General features: G+C 45.8%; 1 pseudogene; it reads left to right on the forward strand.

Annotated features, from left to right (window-relative positions):
* LOC148517870 (uncharacterized) overlaps positions 1 to 6,182 on the forward strand; it is a 28,698-nt pseudogene extending 22,516 nt beyond the window's left edge.
* The last annotated feature ends 13,648 nt before the right edge of the window (positions 6,183 to 19,830 follow it).

The following is a 19,830-nucleotide window of genomic DNA, read 5'->3' on the forward strand; positions in this document are numbered from 1 at the left end:
TGGTGGCATGTCAAGCCTTTGGGTGCAGTCTATCGAATAATTCACTTTTGTACGAGATGGTGTGTCAGCTGGTACAAGGAGAGGGAGTGTTTCCACAGTTTGTTCAACAAGCTAATTAATGGTGGGGGGAGTTGAAGCCTTACAGTACATTTGCAAATCAAACTTTCAATACAGACTATTCTTTAAATGAAGGTATGAACATCAGGTATGGTAATGAAATCAGGTATGGAAGATGGACTTAATGTATCTATAAAGAGATAAGAGATGGTATCAAATTTCTGGTCTAGTTCTAACTCCATGCTTCAGATGACATGCTTAAAATGTAGGTTAAGATGGCAGGTCAAGCCTGTGTAAGTGATAACGAGAAGCTATTTGGTTGCTATGAGTAACTTTACCACTTATCCAGTTCTCCACTCTTTATGGGGTTGGATAGTCCCCCCCCTCCCCCCAATGTTTCCAGAGGTCCTGGTTGACCAGACATGGCACTTATTCAATCCAGAACCCTTGATCTATTAATTCAGCAATGAGGACTTGCTCTGGTTCTAAACAACATCTGTTGGGGCATAGCCTTTAAGCCATCAGGGAAGAAGACGTCTTCTAATTTTTGAAAATCTCTGTGAAGCTTTAAATACCACTCTGGCCATATGATAATCCGCTAAATAATTGTCTCTTTCCTTTTCTTATTATTGTGTTCTGACAAATTGTACTCTCAATTACCCGAGTCTTTGTATTTTACATCCAGTGATATTAATGTATTCTTGGAGTCAATTCAATTGGACATACATTGAGGTTTTCATTAAATGTATTCATTGAAATGTTATAAGTGCTGCATCCGCCCTGTAATCAGAGCAACATTGGACAAGTATTGTTCCTCTGACAATCTTCAACCACATTAGTGTTTTCAGCTTTAACAAGAGAAAAGAGACAGGAGAGCTTAATTAAAACTAGCATTATGAGGGAGAAAGAGGCTTTCTATAAGTCTGCTTTAAATGGGTAATAAATAACCTTGTGTGAAAACTTTTCGTTTGCACCCTGTAATCATAATCCCTTACATTTCTTTTGATCTACTGTAATTATAGTGATCTAGCCACCTATGCTTAATACTGTATATATTATATTGTGTAGACACAAACTTAAGTCATTCTATTGTATGCAATCAGAAACATTCTATCCATGAGCAGGTTACAGTAACAGAATTTATAAGTTTATTAGCTAAAATCAAACTGCAGAATAGGAAAGTGTTTCTTTTGTCGCATTTAAATGTCCTTTACCATGCTAGATATATATAATATATTATGTATTGCGTTTACCTATGCTTACCTTGTTTTTCATCCACCGGTGAATGCAATGATAGCCCTACCTTTTTATTCTGTGCTACAATATACTGTAGATATAATTGAACCCAGTATTGTATAGGATAGAACAGAAGAGTGCTAGGGTCTGATTCAGCTTGGATCGCAACTGCTAATACGCACGCAATAGGCCGATTGTTGCGCACTGCGCATGCGTATTCATCACAGTGCGCGTGTGCGAACTGGCCACTGCGATCGGGACTGCAATCGCAGTGACTACGCAGACCCATCGCAGAGTGATTGACAGGAAGTGACGATTGTGGGAGGTGACGGGGGAGTGGTCGGTGAAACGCAGGCGTGCCAGTGCGTTTGAAAGCCGTTGCATGGGCGTGCATAAATTATCCACTGAGATGCCCTACGCAGCCTGAGGCCTCATAGCGTGCGATGAAGTTAGCAATTTCTGAGTAAAGTCTAACCTTGTGCAAGTGTGTGTGAGGCTGCGATGGTACTAGATTGTCCTGATGGTTTCGCAGTCTTACTAAACATTATGGATGTGTGTAAGGTAAAGTGGGCGTCCTTATGTTGTGCTGCAGCGCCATAGAGATCACAATGGATTAAATACTATCGCAGTTGAACTTTGCAATAGCGATCCTTACTGAATCAGGCCCCTAATGCGCACAGCGAGGGCTTGGGGCATAGTTTATGGGGAGGTAGTTGAAATCATGGCTGTCAGGATGTCGGCACTGGATTCCTGACACCAGTCAGAATCCCGGCGCTGGCATCCTGAAGGCAAATATTGGGGTTAGGGCTAGGCACTATTGGGAAGGTTAGGCCCTAGGGGGGAGGTTAGTTTAGACGGTGGGGAGGGGGGATAGGGTTATGGGGAGGTTTAGGATACTTACCCACAGTTGTTGGTATCTTAACCCTGTTGGATCCTGAGCGCCGGCATCCTGTACACCAGGGGCATTTCTAGAGAGGTGGGGGCCCGTGTGCAATCTCTGATATGGGACCCCTCCTCTCCTCCCTGCGGCCGGCAGCGCACTGAGCTGTGCGTGGACAGCGCCGGAGTTATAGACTCTGGGCATGGGCATGTGCAAACTACAGGAAAATGGCTGCCACAGCCATTTTCCAGTCGTTTTACAGCGTCGGACCGACGTGGGACTCCAGAGAGGTAAGTAATATTATGTGTGCAGGGTGTACGGTGTGGGGCCTCCCTGGACCCAGGGGCCCGTGTTCCCAGCACACCCTGCACCCATTATAGATACGCCCCTGCTGTACACAACCCGGTTCATGAACATAGTGAACAATTAAGATGTGTAAGAAATTATATTTTTAAATGGGGAAAAGTTCATCCCTACATTCTTATTGTTTCCTTCATGAGTGTCCCTGCCCCCTACTTGCGCTGAGTAGATTCTGGCATTATACCAGGGTCTACTGCACTTGTGCAAATCTCCGGGAATATGTCACTCGCACCATTTTTCCTGTGATTTCAGTACTGCACATGGGATCTATGGGAAAATGGTGGCTGTATCATTTTCCTGCTGACTTCTGCATCACGACAGTGAGTCATGTCATGAATGTTTGCAGGGTGTGCAGTGGGGGCCCCTCTGGACCTAGGTAGGTACGCTCATGTTTCTTTCTAGACCAAATTTTGCCCGCAGACTCCATTTTATGGTTTTTGTGGCAAGAAAATATTTCTAATATTCTAAACATTGTATAATAAGATCATATGCTTTTTAGCACTGGATTTAAGCTGGAGCCAAGTGTATAGGCCACGTTGACAGAACTGCTATCTATGTAGGATTATGTGTACACAGAGGTCAGGGACGTGCAGTCAGGGGGGGCAGGGGAGGCAAAGCCTCCCCTGTCATACTGAGTAAATAATACATAGAATATATTTATAACATAGATTCTTTGTCATAAATATCAGCTTTGCATTATTCTAATCTCTATAGTTAAAATCAGTCAGGAGGCAGCGAGAGCGCTGCCACCGCTGACAATAGAAAAGTGCTGAAGCACGGGGCGGGCCATGCCACGGGCTGTAAAAGCCCATTGAAAAAATAGGGCAAAGCGGAGCCTATGGAAGTGCCAGGGACATGCTTTAAGCCCACATGAAAGCACATCCCTGTTAGCCAGGCAGATGTGATTGGACAGAGAATCCATCACTGGATCCTCTGTCATCACTGGGTTGGTAGCGGGTATATGTGGCAGGGATACGGTATTTATATTTTAGCTAGAACTATAGTGCTGTGTGTCCTTTTCTGAGTCCTAGTTTCTATCTGTCCCCCATTTTTTTAATGATGCCTGCTGATTTACCACTATTGATAGTGCACTGGCTGACATTGCTTTAGAGGGAGGGTTATGCCACAGCCAGGGGAGCCCTTTCACTGGGCTCCCCAGCCAAAGCATTGCCCCGAAATGCTAGTCAGCCCAGGCCGGGAATCCCTGGGGAGCTGGGGACCCCCCCAATAAAGGGGTCCCCCTCTCCAGGGCACCCCAGGCCCAGGCTAATAGCCCGGGGCTATACCTGGCACCCCTGGGTGGTGGGTGTCGGGTTAATTGTGTAAAGTGTGGTGCAAGTCAAGTTAAAATATTGGCTTTTGCTGTGGAGCTACAGTTCCCAGCAAGCCTCCCCCGCATGCTAGTACTTGGAGAACCACAAGTATAAGCATGCGGAGCATTACAGGCCAGCTGATACCTGTAGTTGCACAACAAAAGCAATATTAAATAAACGCAGAACACACACACCGTAGAAAAGTAAAATTTTATTAAAACATACATGCACACACACATGTACACACACATGCATACACACTATCTCACATACTAACCTATTATCCCTGAAGCCAATATGTCCTCTTCTCCAGTAGATAATCCAATGGAGTACATGTAATAAAAAATCCATACTCCTACTGTATGTGTGGATCTGTCCTCTTTGTTCCAAAGTAGGCAATACAGGGTCGCATGTAATTGGTATGACAAACTGGAGCAACAAATAGCCACATATAAAAAAGAACTAGTGGCTTTTAAAAAGAACAAATTTGAAATGGTTAACAAAAACTATTCTGAACGAAAGGTATATGCATGGCTCACTGGATCCAATACTGATAGGAAGAAATTAACACAATATAGAATACTTTGGAGATGTAACAATCTAGATGCAGAATCAACAAGCGATTCATACTCTTCAGCAGGTGAATCGAGAGAAATGGCTTTACCCTCTGGCAAAAACATCCATAAGCCCACTTTAGGGGTAGAGACTTCTCGCCAAGCACGGAAAAGATGGCGACCAATCAGAAGAGGGGGACAGGGCCACCGTGGTAAAACAATGAGGACGTCCCAAGAAAACCTAACTTTCAATATCTCTAAGAGCACTCTGTCTCCGGTTGCAATCTCTCTTCTTAAAAAGGGATTGTCCTATGTGCCGACAAATAAATTTGATGAATTTCAATGGAAAATTGACCTTGCACGCTTAAATTCACAATTGAAATTAAAATATTTATATTACAACAAAGAGCAAGGCTATAAACCACCTGATTCTAAGTATAGCTCCTTTCGGAAAAAATCAAGTTTTGATCCAGTATCCAATAATCTATCTTTGGCAAGCTTCATCAGAGTGGTGATTCACAAGTCTGTACACAAACACAAAGTCAAAATAATTCTACAAGGTTCTCTAACCTCACTAAAGAAGAATGTGCAGCACTAAAATCCTTGAAGTCTTATGATGACATTATGATCTTGCCAGTAGATAAAGGAGGGGGCGTCATTATCTGGGATCTGGATGACTATAAGAGAGAGGTGTACTCACAACTATCGGATACTATGGTATATGAACAGCTAACCCAGGATCCGACCATACTATATAAATGGGAACTTCATTCCATTATAGATGTAGCTGTAGAGATTATAGATTACATCTGAAGTAGCTCTATATCTCAAAACTGCTTATCCTTGGGAACCTAGCTTGTACTGTCTTCCCAAAATCCACAAGAAGCTAACAGCCTCCAGGTCGGCCTATCATCTCAGCCCGTAATTCGCTATACAGTTCCGTATCTTGTTTCCTGGATTTTTTTCCTACAACCATGTTTCCAAAGTGAACCCACATATCTACAGGACATCACCTCTTTTCTTATGAAATTAGATGCTCTGGGCAAACTGCCTTCCAACATTTGGCTCTGCTCATTGGATATTACAAGCCTATATACTAGCATCTCACACAGTGAAGGTCTTATAGCTACCAAAGAGTTAATTGAGAGATCTGCGTTCTATGGTGGTCCAGATACCAACTGTTTTACACAACTTCTGCCTCTAACACTCAATAGGAATTTCTTCCTATATAATGTGGAATTTTATTTACAGCATACAGGGTGTGCAATGGGCTCTAATGTCGCACCCTCGTACGCTAACTCCTATATGTTTTTCATTGAACACCAGTTGTATTTTGAATCCTCCATGAGACCATTTATACATTTTTACTCATGCTATATTATAGACGTGCTGTTGCTGTGGACTGGCACTAAGGAACATTTTGAATCTCATCTTCAGAATATTAATAACAACAAACATTGTTCAATTAAATTTACTTTTTCAATTAGCCAATCGAATGTTCATTTCCTCGATGTGGATATTTTTCTGAAAGATGACGGCATAAGTACTAAAATATACAATAAACCTACAGACCGGAACACCCTGCTGGCAGCTCAAAGCCAGCATCCACCAACTCTCATGAGAGGTTTGCCATTCTCCCAACTCTTGAGGGCTAAAAGAATTTCCAGTAATCCAGAAGATCTCAAGGCTACTATCGATAGTATGCTGACAAAATTCCAGCAAAGGGGATACTCTAGATCATTACTACAGGAGGCTAAAAATCAGCTGTATTTCTCGGAGTGATGCTTTACTCAAAACTGATCCTTCCACCAATAACAAAAGCATGAATTTCATACGGCGGACAGGACTATTACTAATATGGCTAAGCAACTCTGGCCAATTATACAGCATGACAAAGATTTGAAAAGCCTAAAGTATATGAATATCATGTCTTGTTACACTCATGGAAGGAATATTATAGACTGGTTAGTGCAAACAGATATCGCAAAGTGAAAATCTTCTAATATCTAAACAAAGCCAGGCAGTTGCTATAAATGCCTGGGCTGTACTTCTTGCAGCTTCATGATTCAAATCCAATATCCACTCTCTTGTATTAGCACATTTGCAGTATATCTCATTAAATGCCCCTGTGGCTTATTTTACATCGGGAAAACCATAAGGTCCTTCAAAGAATGGAAGGGACACCACCGCTCCACCATCAGAGCAGCACTTAATAACAAAGATATGGACCAACCCGTTGCTAATAGGGGTGAGCGGGTTCGGATTTCTGAAATCCGAACCCCCCCGAGCCCCCCCGATCCGAGTCCGATCCGAATCAGGCTCGACTTTTCCCGCCTGACTCGGATCTGAAATCGAGGCAAAACGTCATCATCCCGCCTTCCGTGTCTCGCGGGTTTTGGATCCTATATAAGGTACCCGCGTCGGCGCCATTTTCTCACTCGGCTGTGGACAGTGAAGAGGGAGGGTGGGAGTTAGGGCTGTGTAGTGTAGTGTAGTGTAGTGCTGCTGTTGTCCACTACTTCAAAGTCCATAGGGGCTGGCTGTGTTGTGCTGTGCTGCTGTTGTTAATAGGGGCTGTGTCCACTACTTCAAAGTCCATAGGGGCTGGCTGGACTGTGTTGTGCAGACAGTTCTCCATAGGGGCTGTGTCCACTCCAAAGTCCTGTGCAGTGTCCCAGTCCTAAAGGGGTGCTGTAGTGTTGTCCAGGGGGTGCTCTGTCCATCAGGGGTGCTCCCCCCAAGTGCTAAAAAATAATATATTTTCTGTGTTTGTGAATTGTGTGCGCAGTAGACGCACGTGCATCAACAAAGTAGTGCCAAGCGTGCGCCTGTGTCATAAGTAAAGGGCCGGCTGGCTTGACCGTTAAGGGTGCTGTAACCCCCGAAAGTACACTCCAGTCCAAACCAAAAAAAAAATTATTTTCTGTGTTTGTGAATTGTGTGCGCAGTAGCCGCATGTGCATCAACAAAGTAGTGCCAAGCGTGCGCCTGTGTCATAAGTAAAGGGCCGGCTGGCTTGACCGTTAAAGGGTGCTGTAACCCCCAAAGTACACTCCAGTCCAAACCAAAAAAAAAATTATTTTCTGTGTTTGTGAATTGTGTGCGCAGTAGCCGCACGTGCATCAACAAAGTAGTGCCAAAGGTTGCGCCTGTGTCATAAGTAAAGGGCTGGCTGGCTTGACCGTTAAGGGTGCTGTAACCCCCGAAAGTACACTCCAGTCCAAACCAAAAAAAAAATTATTTTCTGTGTTTGTGAATTGTGTGCGCAGTAGCCGCACGTGCATCAACAAAGTAGTGCCAAGCGTGCGCCTGTGTCATAAGTAAAAGGCCAGCTGGCTTGACCGTTAAAGGGTGCTGTAACCCCCGAAAGTACACTCCAGTCAAAACCAAAAAAAAAATTATTTTCTGTGTTTGTGAATTGTGTGCGCAGTAGCCGCACGTGCATCAACAAAGTAGTGCCAAGCGTGCGCCTGTGTCATAAGTAAAGGGCCGGCTGGCTTGACCGTTAAAGGGTGCTGTAACCCCCAAAGTACACTCCAGTCCAAACCAAAAAAAAAATTATTTTCTGTGTTTGTGAATTGTGTGCGCAGTAGCCGCACGTGCATCAACAAAGTAGTGCCAAGTGTGCGCATGTGTCATAAGTAAAGGGCCGGCTGGCTTGACCGTTAAGGGTGCTGTAACCCCCGAAAGTACACTCCAGTCCAAACCAAAAAAAAAAATATTTTCTGTGTTTGTGAATTGTGTGCGCAGTAGCCGCACGTGCATCAACAAAGTAGTGCCAAGCGTGCGCCTGTGTCATAAGTAAAGGGCCGGCTGGCTTGACCGTTAAGGGTACTGTAACCCCCGAAAGTACACTCCAGTCCAAACCAAAAAAAAAATTATTTTCTGTGTTTGTGAATTGTGTGCGCAGTATCCGCATGTGCATCAACAAAGTAGTGCCAAGCGTGCACCTGTGTCATAAGTAAAGGGCCGGCTGGCTTGACCGTTAAAGGGTGCTGTAACCCCCAAAGTACACTCCAGTCCAAACCAAAAAAAAAATTATTTTCTGTGTTTGTGAATTGTGTGCGCAGTAGCCGCACGTGCATCAACAAAGTAGTGCCAAGCGTGCGCCTGTGTCATAAGTAAAAGGCCGGCTGGCTTGACCGTTAAAGGGTGCTGTAACCCCCGAAAGTACACTCCAGTCCAAACCAAAAAAAAAATTATTTTCTGTGTTTGTGAATTGTGTGCGCAGTAGCCGCATGTGCATCAACAAAGTAGTGCCAAGCGTGCGCCTGTGTCATAAGTAAAGGGCCGGCTGGCTTGACCATTAAAGGGTGCTGTAACCCCCAAAGTACACTCCAGTCCAAACCAAAAAAAAAATTATTTTCTGTGTTTGTGAATTGTGTGCGCAGTAGCCGCACGTGCATCAACAAAGTAGTGCCAAGTGTGCGCCTGTGTCATAAGTAAAGGGCCGGCTGGCTTGACCGTTAAAGGGTGCTGTAACCCCCGAAAGTACAGTCCAGTCCAAACCAAAAAAAAAATTATTTTCTGTGTTTGTGAATTGTGTGCGCAGTAGCCGCACGTGCATCAACAAAGTAGTGCCAAGCGTGCGCCTGTGTCATAAGTAAAGGGCCGGCTGGCTTGACCGTTAAAGGGTTCTGTAACCCCCAAAGTACACTCCAAACCAAAAAAATATATATTTTCTGTGTTTGTGACTTGTGTGCACTGTGGCTGCACGTGCATCAACAAAGGAGCAGCGCCAAGCGTGCGCCTGTGTCCCATAAGTAAAGAGCCGGCTGGCTCATTTCTTAAAGGGTGGTGTAACCCACAAAGTGCACTACTCTCCAGCAAAAATAAAAAAATATTTTCTGTGTTTGTGTGCGCTTTAGCCGCACGTATATATATCAATATAACATAAATGGAGGACCAAACTTTCTCCGATAAAAATAAAATAGGGAAAGATCAAGAACCACTTCCTCCTAGTGCTGTTGCTGCTGCTGGGAGTTGTTCATCATCCCAGAGAGGAAGTAGGAACATCACTACTTTTACTAAACAATTGACCCTCCAACAGTCCCTAGCGATGAGGATGAAGTACGACAGCAGTCATCCTGAAGCAAAACGTATAACTGAGGCCTTGACTGCTATGTTGGTGTTAGGCGTGCGTCCGGTATCCGACATTAGTGCAGTGGGATTTAGACAATTGATGGAGGTAGTGTGTCCTCGGTTCCAAATCCCGTCTAGATTCCACCTCCATCCTCAAAGCAGCAGCGACAAGCGTGCGTCTGTCTGTTAAAGGGTGGTGACACCCTCAAAGTGTGCTACACAAACAATTAAAATATTGTTCTTTTTTTTTCTGTCTTTGTGAATTGTGTGGGCTGTAGCCGCACCTGCATCCTTAAAGCAGCAGCGACAAGCGTGCGTCTGTCTGTTAAAGGGTGGTGACACCCTCACAGTATGCTACACAAACAATTAAAATATTGTTCTTTTTTTTTCGGTCTTTGTGAAATGTGTGGGCTGTAGCCGCACCTGCATCCTTAAAGCAGCAGCGACAAGCGTGCGTCTGTCTGTTAAAGGGTGGTGTATCTCTCAAAGTGCTCCAAAAAATAAAAAAACTAGTTTTTTAATGTTTTTGTGACTTGTGTGCGATGTAGCCGCACTTGCATCCTCAAAGCAGCAGCGACAAGCGTGCGTCTGTCTGTTAAAGGGTGGTGACACCCTCAAAGTGTGCTACACAAACAATAAAAATATTCTTCTTCTTTTTTCTGTCTTTGTGAAATGTGTGGGCTGTAGCCGCACCTGCATCCTTAAAGCAGCAGCGACAAGCGTGCGTCTGTCTGTTAAAGGGTGGTGTAACTCTCAAAGTGCTCCAAAAAATAAAAAACTATTTTTTTAATGTTTTTGTGACTTGTGTGCGATGTAGCCGCACTTGCATCCTCAAAGCAGCAGCGACAAGCGTGCGTCTGTCTGTTAAAGGGTGGTGACACCCTCAAAGTGTGCTACACAAACAATAAAAATATTCTTCTTCTTTTTTCTGTCTTTGTGAATTGTGTGGGCTGTAGCCGCACCTGCATCCTGAAAGCAGCAGCGACAAGCGTGCGTCTGTCTGTTAAAGGGTGGTGACACCCTCAAAGTGTGCTACACAAACAATTAAAATATTGTTCTTTTTTTTTCGGTCTTTGTGAAATGTGTGGGCTGTAGCCGCACCTGCATCCTTAAAGCAGCAGCGACAAGCGTGCGTCTGTCTGTTAAAGGGTGGTGACACCCTCAAAGTGTGCTACACAAACAATAAAAATATTCTTCTTCTTTTTTCTGTCTTTGTGAATTGTGTGGGCTGTAGCCGCACCTGCATCCTTAAAGCAGCAGCAACAAGCGTGCATCTGTCTGTTAAAGGGTGGTGACACCCTCAAAGTGTGCTACACAAACAATAAAAATATTCTTCTTTTTTCTGTCTTTGTGAATTGTGTGGGCTGTAGCCGCACCTGCATCCTTAAAGCAGCAGCGACAAGCGTGCGTCTGTCTGTTAAAGGGTGGTGACACCCTCAAAGAGTGCTACACAAACAATTAAAATATTGTTCTTCTTTTTCGGTCTTTGTGAAATGTGTGGGCTGTAGCCGCACCTGCATCCTTAAAGCAGCAGCGACAAGCGTGCGTCTGTCTGTTAAAGGGTGGTGATACCCTCAAAGTGTGCTACACAAACAATAAAAATATTCTTCTTCTTTTTTCTGTCTTTGTGAATTGTGTGGGCTGTAGCCGCACCTGCATCCTTAAAGCAGCAACGACAAGCGTGCGTCTGTCTGTTAAAGGGTGGTGACACCCTCAAAGTGTGCTACACAAACAATGAAAATATTCTTCTTTTTTCTGTCTTTGTGAATTGTGTGGGCTGTAGCCGCACCTGCATCCTTAAAGCAGCAGCGACAAGCGTGCGTCTGTCTGTTAAAGGGTGGTGACACCCTCAAAGAGTGCTACACAAACAATTAAAATATTGTTCTTTTTTTTTCGGTCTTTGTGAAATGTGTGGGCTGTAGCCGCACCTGCATCCTTAAAGCAGCAGCGACAAGCGTGCATCTGTCTGTTAAAGGGTGATGACACCCTCAAAGTGTGCTACACAAACAATAAAAATATTCTTCTTCTTTTTTCTGTCTTTGTGAATTGTGTGGGCTGTAGCCGCACTTGCATCCTCAAAGCAGCAGCGACAAGCGTGCGTCTGTCTGTTAAAGGGTGGTGTAACCCTCAAAGTGTGCTCCACAAACAATAAAAATATTCTTTTTTTTTTTCTGTCTTTGTGAATTGTGTGGGCTGTAGCCGCACTTGAATCCTCAAAGCAGCAGCGACAAGCGTGCGTCTGTCTGTTAAAGGATTACATCAGTGACAGCATCCAAGTAGGCATGTCAGACAGTCCGTACCTGTACTGGCAGGAAAAAGAAGCAATTTGGAGGTCCCTGTACAAACTGGCTCTATTTTACCTGAGTTGCCCCCCCTCCAGTGTGTACTCCGAAAGAGTGTTTAGTGCAGCCGGGAACCTTGTCAGCGAAAGGCGTAGGAGGTTGCTTCCACAAAATGTGGAGAAGATGATGTTCATAAAATGAATTATCAACTCTTCCAGGGAGACCAGCCTCCAGAACGTACAGAGGGACCTGTGGTTCCAGCAGGGATGAATTAATACTCTGTGAGGATGAGGATGTACACACTGAAGAGGGTGAGGAATCGGTGGATGAGGAGGATGAGGATGACATCTTGACTCCGTAGAGCCAGTTTGTGCAGGGACAGATAAATTGCCAGCTTGTTTTGTGGGGGCCCAAACGAACCAATCATTTCAGCCACAGTTGTGTGGCAGACCCTGGCGCTGAAATGATTGGTTTGTTAAAGTGTGCATGTCCTGTTTATACAACATAAGGGTGGGTGTGAGGGCCCAAGGACAATTCCATCTTGCACCTCTTTTTTTTCTTTGCATTATGTACAGTTTGGGGCCTAGTTTTTCAATGCCATCCTGTCTGCCACTGCAGTTTCATGCCTAGATGGGTCACGTGTTTGTGCCGCCCACTCGTGTCGCTTAGCATAGTCATCCAGCTACCTCGGTGCAACCTTTTGGACATAAAAACACTATTGTGAGGTATTCAGAATAGACTGGAAATGAGTGGAAATTAAGGTTATTGAGGTTAATAATAGCATAGGAGCAGAAAAACCTACAAATTCTGTGATTTTAGCTGTTTTTATGCTTTTTTTCAAAAAAATACAGATCCAAAACACAAAACCCAGAACCCAAAACACGGAAGGGTGGTATTGGCAAAACCAATCCAGATCCAAAACACGAAGAAAGATCCAGATCCAAAACCAAAACACAAAACACGAAAAGTGGCCGGTGCACACCCCTAGTTGCTAAGCACTTCACCACAGCTAAACATAGCCTTGCATCAGTTAGATATATCATTATAGATCAGGCCCAAGAAGATAGTTGAGGTAGCTATCGTGGCAAAAGACTTCTACAACTGGAAACACAGTGGATTTGGAGACTAGATACCGTTAGACCAAGGGGTCTAAATGATCAATTATCTTTCAACATGTTTTTTTTTAACATTGCAGTTCAGCTCTCTACCTCAGCCTTGTTTTTTAGTTTTTTATTTGTATCTTTTTGTTTTTTATTTTGTACTTTCTAGTCCTTTCTTTGCTTGCGTTATCTAATGCAGATGCTATTCAGCTTTGCTGTACCATTATGCTCATTCTTCTCTACCTTCCTGTCTACTTACAGTACCTGTTTATTTAGACTGGTATATTGATTATTTATCCCATGTGTCTTTTTACCTATTAGGGGGTAGGTTATTTGTGTATATCACATTCGTTGTAATTTGGTTTTGTGTATATTGGTATCCACAGCGACGGCCTGATGCTGTGCCACCGGGTTGCCATGACTACACTTCCGGTTTACAGACTCCGACCATCGTGATCTTGGTGTTTCCAGATGTGACGTGGATCCAGAAGTGAAGGAGCCCCGGGCCCAGTGGCAGTGCCAGTCGCATGGGATTTGCTGTGGTGAGTTCTCATTTATGTATGTGTACTGTTTCACTGTCTTTTGATTTATTGTCCTGACGAAGGAGTAAAATCTGAAATGTTGACCTTGGACTATCGTGTCTTGCTGTTTCTTTACAAGTCTGTTTGAGTGCCACTCACTATATATACAGTACTGTGCAATAGTTTCAGGTAGGTATGGAAAAATACTGCAAAGTAAGAATGCTTTAAAAAATAGAAGTGCTAATAGTTTATTTTTTATCAATTAGCAAAATGCAAAGTGAATGAACATAAGAGAAGTCTAAATCAAATCAATATTTGGTGGGATCACCCTTGTCTTCAAAACAGCATAAATTCTTCATTTCTTCTAGTAACACTTTCACACAGTTTTTGAAGGAACTCGCCAGGGAGGTTGTTCGATACACATTTGGAGAAGTAACCACAGATCTTCTGTGGATGTAGGCTTGCTCAAATCCTTCTGTCTGTTCATGTAATCCTGGACAGACTTGATGATGTTGATATCAGGGGGTCATATCATCACTTCCAGGACTCCTTGTTAGGGGTGTGGTGTGCAGCCATGGCACCTGGAGCATGTGTGTGCTACTGCCCCCCCCCTCCAGTGTGCCAGGTGTCCAGCATGTAGGGGCAAATTATAGGGAAATAAAAATAAACATTAGTGCTCCTTCTTGGCATATGGCATCAGAGCAGTCAGATGTGAACTCACCAGACTCATCACTGCTAGGGCTTCTCCCAGTCACGGGTGCCATGACCCAGGCTCTCAGCAGCACCCATGCTCAGACTTTCCCTAAACAGCATCTAATGTTCTCTCCTCCATCCGAACTAGGCAGACTGACGTAAGGACCAGAGTGGTAGGTGGGACACACTACAGAGGTGGAAAAGAGTAGAAGCTGGGAGTGATGATGGCCAGCCTCCTTCTCCCTCTTTGTTATTGCCTATGGATCCACCCTTCCTCAGTCCCAGAGCTGGATTAAGACGCACAGGGTCCTACACAAAATACCACCACGGGCTCCCTATTGATATATATATAAATACATATTATATACAGGGTTTAAAGTGGCAGAACGGGGTGGAACTGGTTTCCGTCACCACTAATGGTAGGCGGAACTAGATCCTCCTCCACCACGTCACTGCACAGAAGTTCCACAAACGGAATCGGTATGAAATACCGCCAGCCACATGGCCGGTGGTTCGATTCCCGGTAGCAGCAGCCCAACACTGGAACAGATCCCGGCAGCAGCAGCCCGACAGTGCTGGAAATCCTGATCGTCATAAGGTAAGTAATGACTAACCTAACCTATCCCCCCTAATCCTAATTAGTGGTGCCTAATCCTAACCTCCCCCCCAAGTGCCTAACCCTAATCCCCCCTGTAAGTGCCTAACCCTAACCCCCCCTTCCCTGCTACCTAAACCTAAGTCCCCCAGGGGTGTGCCTAACCCTAAGTCCCCCCCGGGGGGTGCCTAACCCTCCCTCCCCCTAGTCTAACCCTCCTGGGGGGGTTCCTAACCCTAAGTCCCCCCTGGGTGCTCTAAACCTAACCCTCCCCCCCCCGCGGCTGTCCGCTCGTGGCTCCCGGCATCCCTTCGATCAGGATGCCGGGCGCCGGTCTCCCGGCGTTGGTGAAATGAGCAGCGTCTACATCTAGATGCCGGGCATTTCACCCTAACTGGAATGTGACAGTTGGGAAGCCGGCTGTCGGTATAATGTCAGCTGGCTTCCCGATTGTATCCCCCACAAACTGAGAGCCACTCTGTCTAGCCTCCCCTTCCTCGGTTTCTGCCTCCATGTTCCTCCGCCAGTGGCCCGCCCCTCCTGTCACTCACTTTGTGGGCCTTTTGCAGCACGGTGTGTGTGACATCATGCCCTCATCGAAGCTGCATAGTGTACTGAGGAGCCGCAAGGAGGAGCTGGGGCCATGGCAGGCATGAAGGGGAGCTTCTGCTAGAAGGACATGGGAGGGGGGGGATAAGCTGCTGGTGGGATAGGAGACACAGGGGCAGGGAGCTGTTGCTAGAGGGACATGGGGGGATAAGCAGCTATTGGGAGAGGAGACACAGGTGCAGGGAGCTTCTGCTAGAGGGACAGGGGGTAAGCTGCTGGTGGGAAAGGAGACACAGGAGCAGGTAGCTGCTGCTAGAGGGCCCCGGGCAGGGGGGTGTTATAAGCTGCTTGCAAGAGAATAAAAATGGGCAGGGAGCAGCAGGACCAGAGAGTTGATGGTGAGAGATACTGGACCAGGTAGCTGCTGGAAGAACACAAGGGAGTAAGCTGAAGAGACACAGGGGGATGGTGTTGGAATGAAGATATGAGAATGGCACTGGTGAGTTGCAGGGGGGGAGCTGATGTGGGTGAAACAAGGAAGATGGGCCTGAAGAGACATTGGGGTGATGGCGTTGGAGAGATGCAGAGGGGATAAAGCTGGTTAGACACAAGGGGGTTGAAGCTAGTGAGATACGGGGGATGGTACTGATGACTAGCAAGGGGAGTGGCACTGTAGAGATGCAGAGGGATGATGTTGGAGAGACGTTGGAGGATGTCTCTCCAGGATGTTTGTTCAGGGAAGTTCACGTTTTGCTTAACCCTAAAATGTACATTACTATGTATTATCTTGTTTGAATATCCTACCCAAACTGGTGGCTACTGTTCTTTTATATTCATACTGAATACTGTCTCAAGACACTGTCTACCTAGGGAGGCTCAATTTTTTTCAGAGGTCCCTCATTGCAAAGAAAGCGCAGGTGATACATAGTAGTTGTAAAAAACATGGGGCACCCAAGTGGCATAGACTTGTTTGTGGGGACCCCATAAAAAAAACTCAGAGGCACGGCAGAAAAATATTTAAGAGTTACACTGATGATATAGAACATTTTTTTTCTTTTTAAGTGACCTAACATTGGCCCTGATTCAGAGCCGGACGCTCTGACCAGAGTGCTCGCTGTGAATCAGGGCCCACCTCCATTAATATGGAGCGTCCTCCTGGACGCTCATATTGCTGTGGGTCACCACCCACAGCATATACGAGCGTGCAAAATGATGGTCGCGATGGTCTTGACCATCGCAACCATCGGAACTGCGAGTAAAAGCCTGTGGTTGGGTTTCTCAACCGCAAGGCCAGGAGTGATTTTGGCTCTATCAGAGCCAAAATCACTCCCACTGACATCACTAGTGATGTCAGTGGGGCCGGCTTCAGACGGTAGGCGTTCCCTTGGGAACGCCTCCGTCTGGCAGGCACACCCCCGGCACGCCCACCAAAGGGGGCGTGCTGTCAGTCACCATCGACAGCACGCCCCCTTTGATGAGACACTCCGAGCGAAGGAAAGTCCTTCGCTCGTCGGGTCTCGCGCATGCGCACGACGGAGCTCCCTCTGTCGTGCGCATGCGCAGTGGGGAACATCGACCCACTTGCAAGCGTACTGCCACTCGTGAGTGGGTCTGAATGACCCCCATTGTAGACTCAGCTGATGGCAGGAGTGCTAAAAAAAGCATCCAAAATGTATTTCACACTGTCAAAACCCCCAAAGATTCTGGCCCCCGGCCATTCACTTTAAAGTTTCTTATACACAACAGTGTGTGTAAAGAACAGTTTTCACATTTGTTCTGGCCTCTCAGAGTAGCTCTGCCTAGCGTGGGGGGGTAGGGGGGAGTAGGCAGCGTGGGAGATGAGTTCAGCCACCTCTCCAGGGCCACTTTAAGCCCTGCTTATATACATTTTTCACACAACTCTCTCCCCTCACTCAGATCTCTCTCCTCTCACACATAGCCCCCCACACACTCAGCTCTACTCCCCTCAAACACACACAATGCTCCACCTCACTCAGACTACCCCACACACACAGCACTCCCCCATCACTCAGATCTCCTCCTCACTGGGAACCCACCCCCACAGCTCTCCCCCTACCCTTACAAAGCTCTCCCCCTTCACTCAGACTCCCCACCCACACACAGCACTCCCCATCACTCAGATCCCCTCCTCACTGGGAACCCACCCCCACAGCTCTCTCCCTCACACACAGCTTTCCTTATTCATTGAGATCTGCACACACAACTTATTTCCCCCTAACCCATGCGTCCCCCTACACACATACATACATGCAGATCTCACCATCCTCACACAAAGCAAAACCCACACACTGTCATACACACACAGCTCTTCCCCTTAATATAGCTCCTCCCTTCACATACACAGATTTCCCATGTTACCTTTTTCCTCCCCCCTCTTGACTGTTGCAGGGTGTCATAGAGCAGCCATCCAACCAGGGAAAGGGTGAGGGGCAGATCATCTGCTGCTGAGCTTAGCCTGAAGCACATAAACAGATCAGTGCCTCCATACTGGGGGCGCGGTGTGGGTGGAGCCACAAGTGCCACTCCGCCCACACCATGCCCCCTGTCTGAAGGCACTGATCTCTTTATGTGCTTTAGACTGAGCTCAGCAGCAGGTGATCTACACCCCAGTAGGGTGGCTACTCTCCAGTAGCCTGGCCAGAGCAGGCACCTGGAGCAGGTGCTCCACTGGAACCACCCTTGCTATTGTATGACATTGTTCCTTTTTCCTTGTTACGCTGAAGATAGTTCTTAATGACTTTGGTTGTATGTTTGGGCACACGGTCCTGCGGCAGAATACATTTGGAGATAATCAGATGCCTCCCTGATGGTACTGCATGATGAATAAGTACCTGTCTGCATTTCTCAGCATTGAGGACACCATTTATCCTGACCAAATACCCAACTCCATCTGCAGAATTGCAGATCCAGATAGGTAAGGAACCTCCACCATGCTTCAATGTTGCCTGTTAAGATACTCATTATTGTACTGCTCTTGTAATGGGATGCACCAGAGCAAGGAAGTGTCTGCTGGGCCTGTATAACCTTTGCTGAATGCTGAAGTAAAATGGAGCCCCCCTTATTGAACAGAAGCAGTGAGGTATTACTATGTTGGATACACATATACACTTGCATGTAACGTGTATGACTTATTAGAGGATAAAGTTTAGAGAAAATTAGTTTGCACATTTGCTTTCTTTACATACGATTAACACCTCCTATTGTATTAGGACTAAACAAAACCAACTTGAGGGCCTCATTTACCAATGAGTGATAAAACTCGTTGTGTATGATAAATGGTTCTCCAGCCAATCAGCTGTCATTTTTCAAACAGATGACAGTTGGGAGCTGATTGGCTGCAGCACCATTAACATATGCAAGGATAAATAAGGCCCTAAATGTGTAGCTATTATGATAACTTGGGGGTAATTAGCTCGGTAGATTGGTGTCAGTGGTGCAGTGATTAGATGCAGAATTAGAGTCCACACATGGCATTCCAGTAAAATAAATGAAAATGGTGCTTTTACTTCCAGCATGCAAACCAGGAAAAAGAAATAGAAAATAATAAACAACCTAGCCCCAATTTAGGGCATCTAACCCACTTCTTGAACCCTCTCTATCGTGATGCAGCTAGTCTGCCAACACAGTCTCTGTCTGCTTATCTGCAGGTCTATCGCCAGCTCCAGCCTGGCTTGGCTGCCACAGCTACACAAACACAGTCAGTCTTGGTGGCCTTCCCTGTATCCTACAGATATAGGCCCTGGATTCCTCAGCCTGCAGCTTCACTGCTTTATTGTCACACAGCCTGAGAGTTTGGGTCCCCCCTACCTCCTGCAGGTACAGACCCAGGCCTCCTGACACCCTCCAATGGCTTGCTCAGCTTCACTGGGCTTTCTGGCTGCCACAGTCCCACATAGACTGTCTCCAACAGCAGCCTGACTAGTCAGCCCACACCTGAGCTCTCTCCACAAGGCAGCCCTTACACATTTTCCCAGAATGCTTTTGTATTCTGTGTGGGTGGATCTCTCCTGCCACACACAGAATCTGCTGCTCACCAGCTCCATCTCTGGTGATACTGCCACATTTCCCTCTCCCCAGCTTGAAACCCCTGGGTTCAGCGACATGGATGAGGCATTCTCATGATGATGTCCCGCTTCACTCTCCTGATGAGGGAAATCCACCGCATTCATAGTCATATAAATCCTCCAGATTCCAGAATTTATTTCCCTCCAAACTTTTTTCTCACTTTATGGTAGCAATGGTACTTCTTGCTTTCTTTATGCAGTACTTGAGGGTCAAACCTGGGTACCACATCAGGCATCAAAACTTGAAGTTACTTTTCCCAAAGGGACATATTCATCTTGTTGTTTTCCTCAGAATCTTCTGATTCAGATCAAAAACAGCTTTTTCTTTGTTTATTTTTCATAGAACAAAGTTTCCTGTTGCTCAAACCTCTAAAAGGCACACTTTTCAGCCAACTTCTGCTTGTCATATCTTTAACCTTCAGCCTTAAAGCCCTGTATTGGCTTATGGCATATTTCACTGATACCGCCTCTTCTTTCAAGGGGTTTGCAGTATCATGAGAGGCAGCAGCATCACAACTTCTGG

Source organism: Taudactylus pleione, unplaced genomic scaffold (assembly GCF_031769625.1).
Source record: "Taudactylus pleione unplaced genomic scaffold, aTauple2 ptg000206l, whole genome shotgun sequence".
Classification (NCBI taxonomy): Eukaryota; Metazoa; Chordata; class Amphibia; order Anura; family Myobatrachidae; genus Taudactylus; species Taudactylus pleione.